At 46.3% G+C, this 16031-nt stretch overlaps 1 protein-coding gene and 1 non-coding gene across 3 annotated transcripts in view; one reads left to right on the plus strand and one right to left on the minus strand.

Annotated features, from left to right (window-relative positions):
• Window positions 1-16031, plus strand: part of MERTK (MER proto-oncogene, tyrosine kinase) — an 89599-nt gene that overhangs the window by 1201 nt on the left and 72367 nt on the right. The gene's annotated exons all lie outside the window — the stretch shown is intronic.
• LOC116660406 lies at window positions 7658-7791 on the minus strand. The gene has a single exon (XR_004315914.1). It is a non-coding gene; the product is annotated as a small nucleolar RNA SNORA70 (small nucleolar RNA).

The raw sequence follows: 16031 nt of genomic DNA on the forward strand, positions 1-16031 counted from the left end.
ACATCTCAGGCATTTTTCCTTAGCTAAAAGGTTTAGCTTTCATCTTTTATAGTCAAAGATACTTTTTAAAGAATACCTGGAAAGTTCAATTTATAGGTAAGCCATTTACTTCACATTTTTTCCTTTGAGGTTTTCATTGGAAAGCTCAGTTGCGCAAATAAATTCTTAAGCAGTGCACCGTCTTGTTGCACATTAAATTATATATGCAATTTATACTTTGGGGCAACATAGCAATTTGAAGCAAGCATCCAAAGCCTAAACCAAGCAAAGAACGAAAACAATTCTGTTCTTTACCCCCACCCCAGCCCTCCACCAAACCCTCAAAAATTCCTCAGCGTTTCTGCCAGATCCATTTTTCATAATCTGCTGCAAATCTGTTTTATTTTGCTGCTAGAGAAGGCTGGCCATAAGTAGGCCTGGAGGTAGTGATTGTGGTGAAAATGAGGGGAAATGTAATAGAAACAGTAATTTGGGTATATGTAAGATTTTTTAAATGGTGTGTCTTTCTTTTTCTAATTTTTAAAAAAAAGCTGTAATAAAGAAGTTTTGTAGCTGATAATCAGTTTAGTCAGATAATCATGAAAGGTCTGTTAAAACCCACCCAGCTGGAAGAATGACAAGTTTCTCCAATTTTCCTTCTCCTCCCATTGGCATTTTATCTTGAATTTACCTGTGAGATGTCTGACAGTGTCACATTTTACCTTATGAATAGCACCAAGAATGGGATCTTCGCTGGCAGAAATCAGAGCAGAAGTGCTGCAGGAAGAGGTTAAAAATGAGAATTAGACTCTTCATCTAGTTTTAAGATTTTCATATTGTGTGTTGTGGGTCCATGTAGTCTGCTCACCAGGCAGCAGTGGGAAGAGAGACAGGCTGTGAATGTGTGTGTAGACTCAACACTGCGGATGAATGGACAAATCATTACAATTTCTGCCCCACTTTAACCCAGGAATCCTCCGTTTACCCTCATCCCTCCACCCCAACTCCATACACACAAACGTCGTCCCACAAAGACACACACACATACAGACACACTAGGAACTGAAACTGCTGAGCCAGGGGCATTACGGGGTTCTCCAATCCTTCCTTTCTGTTCTGTCTCTGATGGGGGTGCCAGTGAGCAACAAATCAGGCAAAGAGTTAGTTGCCAGAAGAGGGGAAATATAGAAATGGATAAAAGTGAATGCATTACGAAGACCTAGCCAATGATGAGGCTGTGGTGCAGCTAAACTAAAACCTTAGGACAAATCGGGCCTTTAAACCTCTTCAGTGTAAGCATTTCTCTCCCACACTGAAGCTGTAACCGTATTACAATATATTGTAAACATTTTCCCAGAAAGAATGTTAATCTGTCTAGTGGCTTATGGGCTTTGTATCAGTGGACCCTAGTGCTTTTTGGAGGTAAGCAGGGCATATTTCAAAAATAAATAGTTTTTTAAAAAGTTATTTGGATCCACCCCCTTTAAAGTGATGAATGGTACACAGTTATTTTTTTAAATGAATAATAATTATGGTTTTCCACCTTATTTTTGGAAATAATTTGCAGGTAATCCGAGGAGCAGGGCCAGTGGGTTGCCAGACAGTCAGTTCTGAAGAGCTTGGAACTCTAGGTGCTGGTGAATTGGGAATTCACCGCCAGGTAGAGAAGCTGAGTCAGGACGTTGGTTTGAATGCATTCCCCCACCTGGAAATGAATACACACAGAACCTCTGCTTCCGACATCATGGCCAGAATGAGAATTTGAAGATGAATCGGACTGTGTTTTTCCCTTGGCTAAAATCCTTCCGTGGCCTCCCGTTCCTTAGCAGGATCGGCAAGGCTTCCGGGGCCTCTGTCTCCCTCTTTGACTCATTTCCAGTTACTTCTTTGTTCCTGCTGCTCCAGCCACAAGTGTCTTCTTTCTAGCACTTTTGCTGTGGATGGCCCCTGTGGCTGGAATCTTATCCCCAAGATCTCTGCACACTGGCTCGTTCTAGTCATTTGGGTTTCAACTCATGTTCTCCTGGAGAGGCCTTAGGTCACCCCAACCCCTGCCAAAGTTACACACACACACTCCCACTCTCCATTAAATAACTCTAAACTGCCACCTGATGGGTTCCTATTTATTTTCCAGACTTGAAGCTTATCCCATTTCAGGTGCTCAGCATCCATGGATGGTACCAAAGTACCAGGTCCCTACCGGTCCCACCATGTGCTCCTCCCACTTCTCTGTCCCTAATGGCTTTTCCAGAAACAGTTGCTGCAGCTCCTTTGCCCTTGTGCTTGGGGTTTGGTTGATAGAAAATGATCTTTTATTTCACTGTGATGCCAAAGTGATTTCATAACTAGACAGGTGAGGGTAGATTTTTGGACTATACGAAGTCCAATATAGCAGTATGAACATGTTTTATAGTCTCTTAATTATTCCCACTTTAAAAAAAAATCACAAGCCAATTTTTCATGTTAAAAATAACAGTTCTAACAGGTCCCTGCCAAGCGCGAATTACCCAATGCCCGGGTAGTTGTGGCCCCAAGTGCCTTGACTTTGGCCTGTTGCTACTGGTTTAATCTTAACTCAAAGCACGTGGCTCTGGGCTGGGATGCATCTCAACAGGAGGTTAATTATTATAAAACTTGAAAAAAAAATAAGTTCACTCTGTGTACTTTTTGGGACTGGAATGAAAATGTTAACAGGAGCTGCAGCTCAGAGGCTCAGGGGCTGAGTAGCCAGAGGGCTGGGCTTCCTGCCCTGCCTGGCTGGCCTCTGGGGAGCCCTGGAGGGGGCGGCTAACTCAGGACCTCAGTTTCCTCGCTAGTACAGTGGAACTCTTCGTGATTCATGAAACTGTTGGGAGAACGAACAAGCCAATGGCACGTGTTAAATGCTCCAAAATTATTAGCCATAATTATCAATGCTTCTCATCCTTTCTTCTGGACTCAAATTTTGGGGTAGTTGTTTTTCTTAAACAAAAGGTATGGGGTGGGGAGACTTCTTCTTTTCTCACTGAAATGGGCCCTAAATTGCAAATTGAAACAGGAGGGCAGGGCTGTGAGCCAGCCTCCACTGTTCCTGTTCATAGCTCTTTGGTGGAGGGGCTACGGGATGTCTGCCTGGACCGGTAAAGTCCTTGCTGCTGCTCTGACGGACTGTTTCCTAGTAATTGTGCTAGCAAAGCCTACGCTGGTTGCCTCAGATGAGGCAGGGCGGGTCCCGACCTGCCACTCCCCTCCCAGCCCCCTCTATTACCTTCACTTGTTGAATTCAGACTTAGTACAGGAATAGCTTCCTGTCATGTGCCTCTCAGGAAAGTATAAAAATGAAGTCCAATTCCTGCTCAGCTTTTCCCACGTTACTCCAAAGTGGGTGTGGTTTGGTTTGGGGCTTTTGTTTTTGTTTGATTTGTTTTTTTGAGTGTAAACATCCAGATAATTCCTTTCCTTTTTACTGGCTATAACTAGGTTTGCCAAATGAAGTCTTCTGGCTGCAGTGGATAGAAAAGGAGGCTTTGTTTCTCAGATGACACTCCGTGCATGTGTCTGAGTGTGCGTGTGCAGGTGGTCCTGTAGCCTCTGGACCCCGGGAACCCCAGGTGTGCTCCTGACTCCCTGATCCTGCTTGGGGGCAGCTGTGAGCGAGCCCTGACTCCTCTCCCTGCCACCCTCTGGGCATGTGCTGACCCCTGACCCAGAGATAACTTGTTCCCTCTCTGGTTCCTAGTTCCAGCTCTGCTGCCCACCCACCCCCCCACCCCCCCCAGCTAGAATGCTGAAAATGCAGCCCGGCCAGGGCTGAGCATTCCAGGAGGATCTGCCACCAGCTTGGAGAGCAAGAATATTGAGAGTACCTACCAGCCCGGCATTTTCTCCCTCCTGGGCCTTAGTTTTCTTTGTCTGAACTGTGGCCATTGAATAGAATGGAAGATTCTTAACCACAGTGAGGGCCCGGGTCTACCCCAGTTTTGTGAGACCTGGCAGCTTGGCCCCACCAGCACCTGGAGCAGCGAGGCCAGCCTCCCTCATGGCTGTACCGTTCCCACTCTCTCTGGGCCTCCGTCAGCCAGCAGAGTCCAGCGGGCATGGCCTGTGGGTGAAGCCCTAGGCTGCCACATGTGGGTCTCCTCTGTGGGTCCCAGTGTTTGAAAGCGAAGAAAAAAAGAAAGGATAATTATGTCTTAAAGAGTTCGTTGAGAAACCTGCACTCCATTCTCAAACATTTTATTTCATCCTTTTGCCCATTTCATCCACTGTTAGTTCTTCTTTCACTTAATGGTAAAATGGATTTTCTACCAGTCTTGAGGGCGGCAGGGGTTTGGGAAGGAGCAGGGCAGAGGGGAGAGGGAGAAAGAGGGGGAGAGAAAGGAGACATGCTAACTCTGTGTTTGGACCAAGATCACAGACGAGAAGTTTTACCCCCAAAAGCTGAGAATATTTGAGAGTCGTACGCTTGGAGCAAAACCATTTCATTTCATAATCGCAATGCGTAGATGTTTGTAGCAGCAAGTTTTATGCTCTTGTGTTTCTCCTTGTCCTCAGTCATTAACGGTGTCTTCTGGATGTTTCCCTTTCTCAGTCCGTCCCTTGAAAAGTGCCGTCTAGCTGCTAGGGAGCCAGCCAAGGCCCCGGGGAGACCTGGTCATTATGGGGTTAGCGCTCTGCCCTGGCTCCCTTGGGGAGGGGCCCAGCCTCAGAATTTAGGTCTCAGGCTGGTGCTTGGCAATCGGGCAAATGCTGTCTGACAGCTCCCTCTTCTTTGTAATATGCCTTTTGGGGCAGGGGTTTGGGGTGAGGGCCCCAGTTACCTCAGCATTCAGGACCAGTCGACCTCTTAGAGTTTGCCTTAGCTCTGGTCCTGCCTCTCATTGGAGAAACAAAGGAAAGCCTTGTTTATTTTGAAGAAGGGATTGTTTTGCTATCATGAGCTGTAGGGCTTTTAAAGCTGCTAATAGTAGACCCACCTCATTATAGTTTTTGAAAATGATCTTTTATAAGTAAGAACAGGCTGTCTTAGTGGAGAATGTTAGAACATAGACTCAAACTTGCTGAAAGTACTCTTGTGTCCCGGCACTACTTAGTGAATGCACAGTGAGGTGATGAATATTCATGAGCTCCCAAGGGTGGCATGAATTTGGAAGCTTGCAGTTCATGGCAGGAGGCCTCCACACAGGAAGTGAAACCAGCCTGTAAGCCTTTTTACAATTCTGGCTCATGATTTGAAGATTTGTTGATGAAAACACTGTTCTTTGAAAGTTTGGGGGCAAAGAAAAAAGGAAGCTTGTTAGATTTAGCATTAAGATTGAAGCATTAGGTTAAAAAAAAAAAAAAGATCAACACTTTGGGAGTCTGAAGACGTTAAGTCCTCATCCCATTTGATGTTAACGTGCAGGAACACCTGGGGTTCGGGGCTTCCTCTTTCTGAAATTCCACATCCGCATTCATCAAATGGGAGGGCAGATAGGTGAAGCCTTCCCGGTAGAAGACGGATTCATCTGAAAGGGAGGTGGCAGGGTGGGACACTTTCCCCGCAATGAGGTTCCTGGACACGGTGCCTTTGAGTGTGACCTCCCCCAGCCCTGCACCTGACTGGCTATGAGTGTTCTGAGGCATCAGCCTAGAAATGGGGCCGGGGGCAGTGCATGGTATTTCTTAAAAATGAGTCAAGCCAGTGGCTTCTTTCCTGTGGGCATCTGCCAGTCCCTGCTGCCTGGGCTGTCTGTATCCCCATGACATACCCCTTCTAGCTCTACCTGGGGTAATAGAATAGCCTGGAAACACACAAGTGTGTTTCTGAGAATGCTGAACCAGCCCAAACAAACGATGACCTATTACTGTCAAGTCTGCAGGGAGCGTAGGAGCATGGACTCCTGGGTTCTGGAGGAAGGAAGATGATTAATCAGTCTTTCTGAGGTGGGTGGAACGGGGCATGTCTCCCCAGGGGGCACAGCAGAATCCTTAAGGTTTGGGGGAAATCGTGTCATTTTCAAAAGTCTAATCATTCAATATGATTATCTAATTTTATATGTAGACGTTTAAAAATACTTTATAATATAAATCGTATTTGTATTTTGTTTGTTTTGGGAGGGGAGGGGATTAGCTTTATTTATTTATTTATGTTTAGAGGAGGTACTGGGGATTGAACCCAGGACCTCATGTATGCTAAGCATGCAGTTTACCCTAGTCAGAGACGCTATATGCCTTGGATAAACATAACTACCTTATTCTTAGCCTTAGTGGCCAGGTTCTGCTACATGCCTGTGGGGTGGTGGTACAGGGAATGGTGGGAGGCTCCCCCGCTCCTCAAGAATCAGGTATAAGGGATCAGTGGAGTGTAACAAAACATGTGGCACAGGATGGCCTGGATGATGCAGGGCAGGGTCGCACCTCAAAGATTGAGTCCATAGGTCTTGGGTGAGGCTTGGGCTTCTGCATTTTGGAAACACTTCCTGGTTGACTTTCTCCTTGTCCTCACAGCCTAAATGCCTTGGGTCTTTACATTCTACAATTTATATCAGGGGAGGGTATACACAAAAGGATAGAAAGGGTAATAAACCTCATCTCTCTTCTCCATTTAGCATAAGAAATCAGACATTAGCAATACGGTTGAAGTCCCCCATTTTTCCCCTCTCTGGTCTCATCCCCTTGCTTCCCGACACCAGGATAAACCTACTACTCCCCCCCATTTGGTGTTTTCATTCCTATGCGTTTCTTTGTCGTTTGGTCATACATAATTATATTGGTAACAATCGATAGTGTTGCTTTACACCATGTCAGTTGGGGTTTACATTTGCCTGCACGTAACAGAAAACCTCACTTCAGTGGCTCAACCAAAAGGGAGGCTTTTCTCTCATTTAGCAAGCCATTTGAGGGCAACCAGGCTGGGGTGGACAGAATCTCCATGATGTGGTCAAGGACCTGGCTCTTTATTCTGTCATCTCTAGTGTATGGTTTTAGAGCTCATTGTCTCAATATGGCTGCTGTACCTCCAGCCGTTTCATTTGCATTCCAAGCAGAAAGAAGCAGGAAAGACAAATGACAGTTTCATACCACCTGCTGTCCTTTTTAGGACACGAGAAGCTGATAGCTTTTATGTGAAGTCCCATACTGTGGACTTCTGCTTATGTTTTCCCAGCCACTCCAATCTTTAGGGAAGAGTGCAAATCAAGAGTGTTAGCTAGGCAAGTTGTCACCCTGCGTAAGACTGGATCCCCTTTGTAGGAAAAGGGGGAATGAGCATTGAGCGGGACACTAGCAGCTACTGCCATGCACGTGTTATAGCAATTTTATATAAATAATGTGCTTTTTTCTTCAGCTTGTTTTCTCACACAATGTCACGTTTGCTAGATTCATCTGGGTTGAGAAGTGCCGCCCTACTTCATCTTCATAGGCAAATATGTGACTGTACCATTCAGTCTCCTCTTTTTTAGGCATTTAGACATTTCTAAATTTTTCTATTACAGGCAGTATTGCCATGAACAGTCTTTCTATCTTGTCTTCATTTGCTATTTAAAAATGCACAGATTTTAAATGTCGAGTCTGATGAGTTTTGACAAACATGTGTGTTAAAACCACTCCCTGAGTCAAGACATCCACAGACCTGTTTGTCTCTCCACTTCTTTACATCTTCTTTCATTTGTCCCATCAGTTGGGGACAGCATGCCATACATGAAAGTCCACTGGAAAGGGCTGTCTCCAAGGTTCCTTAGGGTAACCTACACCAGCAACAGGCTGCATACGCTACCCAGGGGGCTGCTGTTTACAGCTGTTGCACACCTGGCCCCCGCAGGGAAAGAGCACCGTGGGCTTCATTGGCTGCAAACATGGTATTTAATTATTATATTTTTGATGCCTGCAGAGTCTGCAGTGATATTCTCTGCTTCATTCCTGATATTAGTCATTTGTGTCGTCTTTTTTGTGTGTCTTGCTGGGGATTTATCCATTTTATTGATCCTTTCAAACAACCAGCTCTTTGCTTCATTAACTTCCTCTATTGCTTTTCTTTTTTCACTTCATTTCCTGTATTTTTTTTCTCTCCCTTCTGTTTGTTTTGGGTTTGCTTTGCTCTTCTTTTCCTATGTTATCAGCTTAGACTCCCAAATAAAATTTCCCCTCAGAACTGTGTCAGTTGGGTCCTGCATATTTTGATACACTGTAACTTCATTTTCGTTCAGTTCAGTGTATTTTTTTTAACTTCCCTCGAGACTTCCCCTTTGATCCATAGAGTAAAAGTTTAGTTTGGAAATTTTCCCTTTACAACTTCTGTTATTAACTTCTAATTATTTCCATTGTGATCAGAGAATACAAATGGTACGATTTTAGTTCTAAATTTCTTGAGATTTGCTTTACAGCCCAAGATGTGGTTTATCTTGGTTGATATCCTTTCGTCATTTGGAAAGAATGTGTATTCTACTGCTGTTGGGCGGAATGTTCTATAAATGTAGACTAGATTCTTTTCATTGGCAGTCTTGTCCGGTTCTTCTGTATCTTTACATACTTTCTGCCTAGTTCCTTGATCAGTTGTTGAGAGAGAGAGAAGTTGAAGTCTCTAACTGTAATTGTTGATTTGTTTAGTCTCCTTTCAGTTCTGTCCGTTTTTACTTCACATGTTTTTCAGCTTTTTGCTTTGGTACCTACTCATTGAAGACTGCTGTATCTTCTTGGTAGATCGACTCTTATCATTACGTAATGTGTCTTTCTGTCTCTGGTAATTTTCTTGGCATTGAAATCTACTTTATCTGTAATGTAGCCGCCCTGCTTTTCTTTTGGTTAATGGTTGCAGATATATCTCTTTCTATGTTTTGTGTTTAACTTGTCTATATCATTATGTTTGGAGTAAATTTCTTATAAACAGCAGATAGTTGGGTCATTTTTTAAAAAATCTACTCTGCCAATCTCTGTCTTTTAATAGATATATGTAGATCATTTACATTTAATGTAATTATTGGTATATTAGGTGTTGATATTTTACCAGTTCAAGTGAATTGCAGGATTCCTGCCTCTTTTTAAGTCCCTTTTCCTCCCCCATTTAAAACATAAGTATCTTAAATATTTCCCCTTCATATATAAAACTGCCTTAGGCAGTGTTACAGTTTTTCTTCAACCATCAGACATAATTTAGAAAACTCAAGAGAAGGAGGAAAGTTTATTGTATCGACCCATATTTTTGTTTTCTGTGTTTTTTCCTCTCTCTGGATGATTCAAGTTTCCTTTCTGTTTAGAGAATTTCCTTTAGTTACTCTTTTAGGGTAGGTCTACTGATGACAAATTCTCTTCATCTGAGAGTATTTTGATTTCTTCTTCATTCCAGAAAAATTCTGAGTTGACGTTTCTTTTCTTTCATTAGTCAGGAAAAAGTGCCACTTCCTTCTATCCTTACTGTCATTTGAATTCGTTTTCCCCTATAGGTAAGGTGTTGTCTCTCTCTCTCAGTGCTTTCAAAATGTGTTGTCTTTAGTGTTCAGAAGTTTGACTCTAATGTGTCTTGGTGTGGATATTTTGTGTTTATCTTATTTTGGGTTTACTCATATGTTTAATTTTGTAGGTTTATGTCTTTTGTTAGATTTGGGGAGTTTTCAGCCATTATTTCTTCAAGGGCTTTTCCAGCCTTGCCCTCTTTCTCTTCTCCTTCCAGGACTCCGATGATACAAATGTTAGGTCTTTAGTAATAGTTCTACAGGTCCCAGACTCTGTTCATTTTTTTATGGTGTTCAGATTGGATAATTTTCTATTATCAATCTTCTAGTTCACTGATTCTTTCCCTTCATTCTGATATCAAGCCCATCCATCGAGCTTTTTATTTTAGTTATTGTATCACTTCTCGGCCTTTTGGCTAAAACCAAGTGCATTTTGGATATTGTATTTTTCAGTTCAAAAATTTCCATTTGTGTCTTTTCTTCATCTTCTGTTTCCTTACTGAGACTTTGTATTTATTTGCTGAGGCTTTCTACTTTATTCATGTATTTCATGTTCGTGATTGCTCATGAAAGTATTTTAATGATTCCTTCTTTGAAAGCTTTTTCTGATATTTCTCTCTCTCTCATCTTGGTGTTTATTTTGTTCAGTTTGAGATTGAATTTTTTTTATTGAAGCCTAGACATTTTGAGATGTATATTATGAGACTGACTCTTGTTAAAGTCTTTTGTTTTACTTGGTTTCCTTTGAACTGCTCTGGTTCAAAGGGGCTTGTGACTGCCTGGTTGGGGGTAGAATTCTAGGTTTCCCACCCAACCTCCATTGATATCTGAGTGTGGGCCAGTCCTTGTTACTGCTGGTCAGGGCAGGGGAAGGGTGGTTAGTTCTGGGTAAGGGGTAGGAATGCCTTATTACTTTCCCACTGTTCCCCACCTGACCTCTGCTCATGCCAGGGGAGGGGGAGGGATGGCCTCACTGGCAGTCCTGAAAGCTCTGACTCTCTACCAGGCCTCCTCTGATAACACCCAGTGGGGACCAGGAAGATGCCTCATTAATGCCAAGTGGGAATAAAAGTTCAGGCTCCCCACCTGATCTTTACTAATACCAGCCAGTGGGGATGAAAGTCCCTGCTTCCTCCTTGGTCCTCTCTGGTACCACCCAGTGGAACATTTGTGGCACCTCTTTACAGCCCAGTAAGGGTCAAAGTCTAGGCTCCCTACTGGACTTTTGCTGGCGTGGGTAGGGATGGGGCCATGGCTTTTTCTGGGTCGTGTACTTGGAGGAGAGCCACTTACTGGTTAAAAGCCTTCTGTCTTGCTGGGATGCCCCTTCCTAATCCTTTAACTCAAGATAGCAGCTTTTGTTGTTGTTTTTCGTCTCTGCTTGTTAGCATTTCCAGATCTGGGACACCTGGGACAAAAGAAAACCCAAGAAATTTGTCACCATGTTGTTCCCGGGGCCTGAGGTCCCTAGTCAGCTTCCCGTCCCAACAACACTTCAGAATTTTTTTTAAATGTTTGCTTTATATATAATGGCCAGTGTTTTTAGGTGTACTCAGCAGAAGGAATGGGGAAAAGTGCATCTACTCTGTCTTTTGAAGGAATTCTTTGCCCTCTGTTCTTGCTAAGCTGTGTGGTCTTTCAGAGATGGTCATGTTTTAAAAGGAAATAATTCTTCCTGAAAAGAATGGCTAAAATTAATAGGATTTCAGACATTGGTGGGTTGAACGATATGTGTTGGGGGTAGCATGACAAAGGAGTTAAACTTGGAGGCAGAGTGTCTCTCCTGGGTCTTTTGAAAGCTGCAGCTGGCCCTTGAGGGGAACCAGCCCCAGATGTGGGGGCCAGTGGAGGTCGGGTGCGGTAGGGGGAGTGCTTCATGACCCCGGCCAGAAACTGTTCCGTCAGTCTTTCTGTGACACTTGGCATGCTGCCAAATGGGGAAGAGAAGGAAAACCACCCTTGGTTAGGTAAACATGTATTCCTATTTCACTGCAAGAGGCTGAATGGTCCAAGTCAACATAATTGGTCCCATATGTTTGCCTTTGATAGTCCAGGCATGACTAGTGGCGCCTTTGAAAAGGCAGGTCAGATGTTTCATGTTATGAAAATCGTAACTGCCGCCAATTGTGCGCCTGGGCAGGCCGGGCCCCGTGCACCGTGTTTAAGTGTCATGTCCCTTCCTGATCTCAGAGAGGAGTGGGTGTTATCTGTCTTCCTTCCCAGACGAGGACACACAGGGTCCTCTGGCCTCTGAGTGGATGAGCCAAGGCTGAACCTGGCCTCTCGGACTCCAGGGTGTGTGTTCTTACCACGCTCCCAGGCCACATGCATTCAAAGTATCAGGATTCTTGAGCTAAACTCTCAGGGACTCCCACTGTAAGGTCACGTGGGCCACTGGATTGATCCACTCCCTCGAGCGAGGGGTCTGACCCTGGCTGTATTTTAGAATCAGTAGAGACTTTTTAGAACCCTGATGCCTAAGCTGCACTCCTGGCTGGTAAGCTCAGGCTCTGGGTAACACCCAGGCATCAGCACGTTCAGACCTTCCCTGGAGCTCCTGAGGCCCTGCTGGTTTTGAGAGCCTTGTGGAGAGTCAGCAAATGAAGAGTCAGATTCTAGAGCTCTCTTTTCCGGTTGCCTTAGTGCCCGCCTATAGAAAGAACTAGGGGATGGCAGTGTGCTGGGGAAGCCTCTTTTGCAAAGCACTTGAACCAAGAAAAAGTCAAATGCTTAAGTCAAAAAGTGGGGTGCAGGATGAAGGGGCTCATGGAGGGCTGCCTAAAGCCCTGCGAGGACCTTGGGGATTCCACTGCTGAAGTGTGCGCCCAAGGCCAAGCACATGTGGCGCTTTGCCCTTTTTTTCTTTTGAACTGATGTACTGGGGGGCCAGGGGAAGTGAGGAGTCACCCTGACAATCACGGGTTTCGCTCAGAGGTCCGAGCCCCTTCACACCCTCCAAGCGAGGGCTCAGGGAGGTTGGGTGGCTTGCTTGGCATGCTGAAGTCCCTCTTTGCCCCTCCAGCCCCCCTCCTCACGCTGCTCTCCACTGCTGGAGGCCAGCCTGCAGGGAGGGTGACAGTGAGCTCCCTGGACTCTGGCTCCAGCCAGTTTCTGCTAAAGGACACTAAGTTGTATTTACTTAACTAAGTATAACCTGCATAGACACTGCTTATCTGAAATCCAACTGTAAATGGGGCATCTTTTTTTTTAGATGGAGGTACTAGGGATTGAACCCAGGACCTCTGGCATGCTAAGCATGTGCTCTACCACTGAGCTATACCCTCCCCACCTCCCCGCCCCGCACGTCTTTTTTTAATCTGGCAACCCTTTGCCCTCTGGAGCCTGAGTGGAAAATCTGACCCACCAACACCATGTTTTACACCAACCTCAGTTTCTTCACTCAGTGCCGGCATCTCAGTGGTTCAGTGTCACCTCTGCTTTTTTTCTACTGCCTCCCCTCAAGGCTGTGACTCCTCCAGGCACATACGACCCACCAGTTACTCCCCTTTCTTTCCTGTAAAGCCCCTACCAGGGCCCCTTCCCTCAGATCAGCTCACGGTTTCTGCCTGCACGCCTTTGCTGCACTGGGGGCACCCACCCGGTGAATGGCCTTTCTCCTGTTTAATTTTCTCCAAGTGCTGGAGGGCACACCCATTAATGTTTACCATTTACAATTTGGAAACAAATCAGGTCGAGTGATTTCTGGTTGAAGTGCTTTTTAAAACGGTCTCTCATGACGTGTTGTTGATAATCTTCATCCATGGAGAATCCTTTGCGTTTGCATTGAGTGAATAGATACTAAGAAGAAAGTTTCTGCTTGTTCTGGGTTTGGCCTCAGCCAGCTTCCGGGGTGAGAGGAGGAGTTCCCAAGTGACAGGGAAGCCACCCAGGGACACGATTCAAAAATCGGCCTAGGGGGACGTACATGGAATGGGGGACTCTGGCCCATGGACGGCCCTTTCTCCTGGGGGAGACCCAGGGCACAGCAAGGGGGTGGGAAAGGGGAGTCGGCACTAACAGCATTCTGGACGCCAAAGCCTTTTCTGTCAACCACAAACGTACTCCAGAAGGGGGCCTTTCTCCTCCCGACCACAGGGGGCTGCCTGATAGCAAATCCCACTGCAGGCAGAACTCTTGGCACCTGGCTCACCTCTGCCCCGCGATGGGGAGGGAGCAAAGAACCCAAAGGGCATTACATTTTCAGATACAAAGGGCAAGAAGAAAATTCACATTTTAAGGGCTGTCTTTTTTTTTTTATTGTTTGTCTTATTCATGCTTTATTTTCATTTTTAAAAAATTAATCACATTAATATGCTATGTCCGTGTAGTGACAGAAATACAATTTATTTGCATAAGATTTCAAGCATAAGTCCTCACTCTTGCAGCTGCCGGTGGGCCTCCGGATTTTGAGGCTGAACTTCCAGGGTCTGATGTCTCCACCTGTTCTGTTGTCTGGGGAGCAGGAAGAGCAGGGCTGTGGGTCCCACTGGCTGGCACGTCAGGCCTGCCCTTACCCAACCCCTCTGGTCAGGGTGCTTCCCTAACCCTTCCCCGGTACCCGGGGCTGTAAAGCAGGCTGACAGCATATCACACAACCTGCACCGTCCCTCCCCCAGGGCCGCCCTGCCCTGCCGTCTTCCCGCAGCTTGGAGGGACTCCAGGGCCAGGGAGGTGGCGGGACGCTGCCACTCCACCCTGGGGCCTGCAGCTGCTGCTTCCTTTGTCCACCTTGGCTGTGATCCCGAGGCTTCAAGGAAATCTAAAGGCGCTCACGGTAGGAGAGGGTTGTGGAGACCGGCCCTAGAGAGATGCCTTAGAGCCCAGAGCCTGTTGGCCATCACAAGCCAAAAGTATGTTTTTGCATCTCATTCTTGGGTGGCAATTATGTTGCTCCAGTGTGGTCATTCCCTATGCACTAAGACAGACCTCCCTGGTTAGTCCCAGCACACATCCCCACAAGGCCCAGAAGTTCCGACTTCAGGGGGTCGGCAGGCCTGGTTCAGATGTAAACCAATCGGAATAGCAGCTGGTGTCGGTGAAGTGCCCTGGTGGGCCCAGTCCCTCTGAGCGTCTTCTGCCACCCACCCTGGTACTCCTGTCCTTGCAGAAAGTTAAAGAGCTTTCTTGAGGTCACATCTCAGACATCGAGGGACTGGGTGGGCCTTGGCTGTCTGACCGCAGAGCTGCTGGCCGACAACCAAACCGCACAGCCCACCAGCCCGCCTGCCTCACGCCCACTCAGCAAGCACTCAGCAAGTAGTCATGGACTTAAAGGTGGGATGTGCTAGCTGATCACACAGAAAACAGCTTCTATGCCAGCCTCCCCTGACCGGCCTGAGTCTCAGAGACTGCCGCTGCGTGTGGTTGGTGGCAGAGGTGCTGCTGCAGAGGCAGGGCTGTGGTCCCAGCACGGTTCCACTCCGGCCACAGCAGGGTCCCTGCCTGGACCATCTCTCCTCCCTGCTCACCTTCAGAATCCTCCCTGCCCGCATCACACCTGTTTATCCTGTAGATGTTCACTGCATATCAACTCCACGCTATGCATCATGCTGGGTTCAGAGGATGCCACCTCTGGCCCTCAAGGGAGCTACAGACAGACTTGTTCTGAGAAACAAGGCAAACCCAAAACAGTGGACAGGGTATCTAATCGCTCTCTTTGCCAGATGCTAATCATACCCCAGGGGCCCATGCCCACACTGAGTACCTGAGAAAGGTGATGGAGAGACAGCCCTTATCTTTCAGAAACTGATGTTGGAATCAATCAAGGGCTGGGTGGTGACTGGAAACCCTTGGGCACAGGGCAGGGGTGCTCCGTGACCGACTCCTGGACTGGATGGGTGTGGCCCCCTAGGGTTGGCAAATGCCACCGCCGTAACAGCTGGACAGCTACTCCTGGACCTGAGTGGGAGACCATTTATCCAAGTTGCTTAGTAGCATTTGCTGGTGAGGTTAAACTTCCCGCTTTAGCTGCTCTCCAGTCCACACAAGGAGATAACCTCGAAAGAAGATGGGAGGGAGAGGGGAAAGGGAAGATTTCTGGCGCATTCCAAAGGCAGCCCGCTTTTCCACGAGTGCCGTGTAGAAAGGAACAAATTCTCATCAAGTCTCTGACTGAGTTTTTAATACATCTCTAACACTGGCTGAAAACACTGTTTCCACCTTGGGCATCCTCAAACAGGCCCACCACGTTTGCTCTTATCATCTTCAAGGTGAATTGCCAAGAACATGTTAATAAAAAAAGAAAAGTTTTTAACTTTTTGCTCGGATCTCATCCTCATACCATCATTCCCCACCCCAGACAGTTTGAAAGTATTCCACTTCTGTGAGGAAACACAGAGGGGAGGGTGTTATACCATTGACGTAGTCAGCACACTGAAAAATAAGCAGCTTACAATGTAATTTCTAAACAATCATTGCCCTGACCCTGGGATCCAAAACCTTGAAATGGTTTTCATTTTGCCTTTTTTTTCACATTATCCATAATCATTCAAGGCCCCCACATACAACTGGTGAGGTTATGCACAACACGGCATATACTGTAAAGCACCGTCTATGCTGAAGACTGTGTGGATGGCAACACCCCACCCCACTCCCCCGCCCTTGCCAGAAGCTGGGCAATGAGAGCCTCACCAAGTGTGCCGGGTT

The sequence above is a fragment of the Camelus ferus genome, chromosome 28, assembly GCF_009834535.1.
Source record: "Camelus ferus isolate YT-003-E chromosome 28, BCGSAC_Cfer_1.0, whole genome shotgun sequence".
Lineage (NCBI taxonomy): Eukaryota > Metazoa > Chordata > Mammalia > Artiodactyla > Camelidae > Camelus > Camelus ferus.